This window comes from Lagopus leucura, unplaced genomic scaffold (genome assembly GCF_019238085.1).
Source record: "Lagopus leucura isolate 7727_CA_CO unplaced genomic scaffold, USGS_WTPT01 Super-Scaffold_1, whole genome shotgun sequence".
Lineage (NCBI taxonomy): Eukaryota > Metazoa > Chordata > Aves > Galliformes > Phasianidae > Lagopus > Lagopus leucura.
This window is the reverse complement of record NW_024962250.1, coordinates 15901257-15907469: the sequence shown is the minus strand read 5'-3', so window position 1 is coordinate 15907469 and position 6213 is coordinate 15901257. Positions and strand designations below refer to the sequence as shown.

The window sequence follows — 6213 nt, the reverse complement described above, 5'->3', positions numbered from 1 at the left end:
ACATTCAGATGGTTAACAGAAGTTAGCACGTCCTGTATTTATATATATATTTATATCGCTTTCTAAGAAAGTGCATATTAATGTTTACTTTAAAGAATGTGTAAATGGTGCTATCAAGAAATCTGATCAATTTTATCCCAGTCTTTTTGTGTACCACTTCAAATGTATGAGATTTATTTTTCTACTGGAAAAAAAAAAAAATAAACAGTCTGAAAGCACTACAATTGGTAGATTTTAGTAATTTTACAGTGAATTAAATCCCTATGTTATAGTATCCTTGAAAATTTTAATGATGGGTCATGCAAATTACAATATGCTTATTGACAATCCTCATTCACATTCCTGTCTGCATATTTTCCCGTCCATTGTTTTCACTGGAGATGAGTTGTCTACACACTCCAAATTTTGACTGTTCTGATGTCGATATGGAAAAAGGGGTTTAGTGCTGTTGTTTACAAGAGATTCAGAAACTGGGGCTGATTTATTCTATAAGTAATAGAGATACAAAGAGATCCAGATGTCTCTTAAATCCAAGGCTAATGTGAATTAGCACATCATGATCTGGTGCAATGCAGTCCCGGTGCATATAACATGCTACATCTTTACTAAAAATGTCTGAAAAGTCTTTACTGAACAAGAGAAAAATGCAATCTAATTATATAAGTAAGTTGCTTCTATAAGTTTGCTTTTTTTTCCTTAAACATTTAGTAGAACTAAATTGGTACAAAGATATGTTGATGACTTTTGTTCAGAGGGTAAGTACTGTGCTGCTCTAATTGGTTCTTAGCAGATATGTGTATATATATATATATATATGTATATTTTATATATATATATATATTATCCAGTACATTTTGTTTGTAACTGTATTCCTATCTCATTCTCTTAAAATTATTCTTAAATATTATAGTCTAATTTTTAATGAATTTATTGTTTTAAAAGGATGATACTTTTTTCTATGGAAATTAATACAATAACTTCTATAATATATAAGCAGAAAGATATATAGAGAAGTATAAACACATTGCTGTTTGTAAATGAAACTTTTTCTTCTGTGATTAATTTAAAACATAATTTCAGCTTCATCTTGCAAATATTGTTTAAAGCAAAAGCTTTGACTATTTTGTTTACAGTATTTTTTAGAGGGTCATTTGAAATGTGTAGCTTTAAGTTTTAAAAGTTTTATGGAATTATAGCAGATGACCAGCTGTTTCCAGATTGCTAGGGCACAGAAGTTAGAATTCCCATTATCACATTAATCATAAAGAATTGAGACTAAAAAATCCATTTTATTTATTCTCATTATTGAATAAAGAGTTCTGTAGTGATGCCTATTTGTACTTGTTTCTCTAATAAAAATCAACTGTAGCTCTCAAAACAAATTAGTTTTAATTATTTAAATGATATGAATTTGTCAAACATAAATAATCTAACACGTGTTTTGCCTTTTCATTTTATGAAAGAAATGTTTTGTGAAAACTATTAGAGGATAATAGTGGGAAATAACAATTACAAAGGTAGGTCTATGCATTTATTACAAGTATCAATTAAAAAAAAATACGCAAATGTGAACGGATCACAATCTGTCAGGATGAAGAAGTATTCCATTTCATTGTTGTGCGAGGTCACAAGAGAAAACAGCAAAATAGAAAAATGTCTCTCATATGCTGATTCAGTGCAACTCACTCATCCTATGCTCATCTTTGAGAACTGGTAAAAGTGATTTACTGTATAGCAATTCATCATATGAATACGATGCTAACGTTACAAAGCAGTGATTGTTGTGGCTTTTGAGATGCTGCCACTGTAGAATGTGTGAAAGAAACCTCTTTAGGCAAAGGAAATGACAAATCTGTGTTTCCTGCTTTCTATTTGTTTTAGTAACTTCACTTCTGGAGATCTACCTGACCATACATGAAGAGTACTCAAAATGTGTAATGGGATATATAAAACAATTGTTTGCTAAAAATAGGGAGTGGGATTTTTTTTTTTTCTCCACTGAATACTATAATGATATCAGTTATTTATGTCTTGTGTTACATTTTGTTTTAAAATACCACTATTTAAAATTAGTAATGTCTTAACACACTATCCTGCATTCATTTATCATTTGGTTGAGGAGGGAAATTAAAAATGTAATTCAATTGGTTGGTAGTGCTGGCCTTATACAACACTTGAAGCATTGATAATTTGTACGATTTTCTGTATATTAAAACATACTTTAATATTTATTATCTTTGTGGTGTATTAACTGATATATTTTTGGTAAAGAAAATATGCTAAGCAGATAGTTACTGTTCTAAATCAACAAGGTAATTTTAGAATACTATGAAGCTGTTCAAACCTACTACTGAGTAGTTTGGCTGAAAGATTAGTCATCTCTATTGTCTGTTCTTGAGGTGTCTCTCCCTCTGTGCAAAGTATTTCTAGCAGTAAAGATAATCATGAGAACTTATAATACTCCAAATATATCATTATGTGACCACAGTGTGTATTGTGCCCTGTACATCAACAGTGTAGTTCAAGCTTTCAGAGCTGTCTTTAAAGAGAAGAAAAAAAGTGCATTTTCTCAAAGTGCTTCTATGATTATATTTTATGTAAATAATATTTCTCATTTGAAAAGCTTATTCTCCTAATTTTGCATATCTTCCTCCTTTTAAAAGCTGTTTATTTTCAATAAATACTTACTGTCAATTAGACAGTAGATTGAGTGCAAGAAAGGTAGTATAGGAGTAATGGTATTTTTTAATGGCATTAGAATTCAACTAAAAATTGATTGTTGAAATAAAATAATTTGTCTAGTGTTTCAAAGAGTCAGAGTATGTAATTTCAAGAAAATCTGGTTTTGCTTTAGTTCCAGTTTTTACAATAATTTTCATAAATATGTGACTTGAAACTTTATTAACTGCTGTGTTAATTAGCAGACAAAAAGCTTATGCAAAAACAGGAGGTTGTTTTCAAAACTACTGAGGAAGACACTTCTCTGTTCTTTTGGTGTTGAAGATAGAACTCTTAACTATTTTAAGCTTCCAAAACTATTTATTTTTTTAATCTATCTACAAATTCAGGAGAAAAAAAAAATCTTTCTAGAAAAGAAATTAGTTTTTATTCATACACTAGACTGGAAATTTTACATTCATTTTACGTAGGCTGTTCTAAAAATGTACCTTACAATCCAGTAACTAATATGTAATCTGGCTACATAAATTTATGTAAGCAGCATAATTACTGATGTGGCATTAATTTCTGCAATGGTTTTCAAGAAGCCTACATGTTAGTAAAGGTGTTACGATGGTAGTCAATTAAGCACATCAAGATAATTTAGTTTTTAAAAAGTATAAAATATTTTTAAAAAGTATTGAGGTAGTGTCCTATCTGATCTATTTTCTCAATTCTTAAATATGTTTCCCTAAAGAGATAGAGTTCTTTGCTACTTAACATACTCAAAAAAACACAAACAAACGAAACATACAAAAGAAAAAACAAAACATGACACCAAGAACAATAAAAGAACACCCTTTTTAATCTAATGAATTAATGGTGAGCAGCAAATATCACTCTAAAATTAATTGCATGTTTTATCTTCTGAAAGCTCACTTGGAAATATATTATGTTATAGCCTCTTATGAAGCCCAATGGAATTTCATATTAATTTTTCCTGACACAAAATACTACTCCTCTTTCAGCACTTGGAGAGTGTAAATCTTATCACTAAATATTATAATTTCTTCTCTGCGTGCTGCTTTTAAATCTAGATTCAAAGTCTGAATATTATTTAAGTTGAAAGAGGAAAATGGAAGTAAAAACACCATATTTGAGAATATATTCTTTTTAGTGGCAGTTGATAGAAACATCTGTGATATTGTTTACTATACTCAGTGTCTATTTATGTAAATGTTTTTAATTTTACAATTTGTAAGCCAGTATAGTTAGAAATACTAAATAATCTGCATCCAATTTGTATAAACTCATTGAATGTGCAGTTTTCCCTCATTTGAGCTAAAACATTTGAGTTAGTGTTCTGTGTGTCTCTTTTCACACAATATAGCTGCACATCTGAACAGTTACAGACTCTGAGATGTGGAGGATAAGAATAAAGAAGCAATAACTGTGTTTTTGTAAAAGCCACAAAGCTTCGAAAGTATGTCATAGAGATATGATTACAAAAATGAGAAGCCATTTTACATTTTATTGTGGTGTTTCAAGAAAAAGTGTACTTTCACTAAATTCTTACTCAGATCTTATCATAAATCTGACCCTATCAAGCCTCAGAGAAATTTGTTCCGCTAAAAAAAGTTATTTTTGAGGTTTCTGATAATAATTTTTTCCCCTGCCCATTTCTTTTTTCTTTGTTTTTTTTTTTAATTTTTTTTTTTTTGGTTTTTTTTTTTTTTTTTTTTCCTATCAAACACTGGTCATTACAGTGCAGAAGGAAGATGGTTCCTCTTCAGACTGCATTACTTACTGGGAGGTAATTTGATTGTCTGTTACTAATGTGCTAATTTTTATCATTATTGTAGGTCATCAGGACAAGCAATGGAGAGACATCACTGTGAATAATTTTAAGTCAAAAAATGGATTAATGTTTTGCTTCCAACATCAGCAGGAATGCTAGGGTTCATAGCATCCATGGGTTCAGGTGTTTGCTCTTTTACTGGAAGTGTCTGACTACATTTCATTCAAGCAGAACTAAGGAGAAACACTAATTCCAATTTTAACTGAAAATGCATTTTTATATATAAATACTAAAAAAAAAAAAAAAAAAAAAAAAGACTCCTATTTATGTGTTTGATCAAATTACTAATGGATATAAGAAAGGACTCAGTACTGAAATTTGAACAAAGATGGGCAGCTGAAATAATTGATTCTAGCCTAGGTGATATAACTATTATAAGTAGAAGAGATAACAGGAATATTTGTGGTGAGGCTGAATTCTATTTCCTAGAGGGAAAGAAGGGGAGAAAAAAAAAAGTTTAAGGGAGCTATAGCTCTATCAAGTCCTCAGCTTTGACTTAATTTGACTTCTAGTGAAATGAATAGGAATTTCTGCTCTAGTGAAAATACTGATAAGAAAAAAAAAAAAAAAAGACTTTTAAATACAGTGATGTTTTATTTTGTTAAGATTACTGGTGTTGAAGTTTAACAGGTCTACTTTCATCAGTATTTAAACTGGAGAATACTAATTTAGAAGATGCTGTTTCAACCAGTCCAGTTCAAAGTTTACTAACAGCCATTACTCAAGGGATAGCCTTAGACAGAGGTAGCAAAAGTTCAAAAGAGATTTCATCATAAGAGATTACTTAGTTTTGAAGGGATATAGTAGGGTATGCTCTCAGAAAATGACCCTTTTTTTTTTCTCAAAATAAAAAGCCTACTGTAAAAAATTAATTCAGAATCCGTTCAAAGCAGTTCCAAAACAGTTGCCAGTTCAGTTTAGATATGTATCCTAAACACTCTGCATATACTAACACACTGAACAAAATCTGATGATTTTTCTTTTACTAAAGCCTAATTCCAACTCTTTCCAAGGTAGTAATTGGTAGATAGCAGTAAAGGACGTTTGCAGACATTAAAAAAAAAAAAACCAACCATGCATTCTCTTCTTAGGCAGTTTTCCCATATTGCATTTCATATTTTATTATTCAAAATTAAAGAAAATATGAAGTGAATATGCACTAGTAAATGCTTTTACAAACCCTGTTAAACCCTATTGAATGCATACAACTTAATATAAGTAGTCCTAATTTTTTGTTGTTCTACAATGATATTATCTGAATTTATCTTACCCTTAATGAGAGAGAAGCTGTTCTAATCTCTGTTCTTTATTTTCAACATCTCTAGCCAAACAAACAAACAAACAAACAAAGATTTGGTACGATGAAGGTGAGTTTGCAAGGTTGCATCATTTTTAAGAATGTATTGTAGGAAATTAAATGACCTAGTTGGCTAATATTTACACTTATTTCAAACTGCCCATCTGTTTCTGTAGTTCTCCAAAGCTATTTGCATAAAATCAAAGAGGATAGAAAAGGAAGCACAAACTGAAGGAAAAATCAAGTATGTCCTTTTTTTACAAAAAATTGATAGGTTTATCTATATTGTCTGATTTACAGAACAGGCTACAGATAAAATTCCACAGAGGTTTGCAAGCTGCAGAGAAGGTCATAAAACAGGAAGCTGTTGTGTATTACATATGTATATACGTGTATATAT

The 6213-nt window shown here is 30.0% G+C and overlaps 1 protein-coding gene across 4 annotated transcripts in view; it reads left to right on the top strand.

Annotated features, from left to right (window-relative positions):
• NOVA1 (NOVA alternative splicing regulator 1) overlaps positions 1 to 218 on the top strand; it is a 132022-nt gene extending 131804 nt beyond the window's left edge. For all 4 annotated transcript variants that reach the window (XM_042864529.1, XM_042864608.1, XM_042864688.1 and 1 more), the window contains one exon: positions 1 to 218. This exon is cut by the window's left edge and continues 4508 nt beyond it. The gene's annotated coding sequence lies outside the window, so the exon portion shown is untranslated.
• The last annotated feature ends 5995 nt before the right edge of the window (positions 219 to 6213 follow it).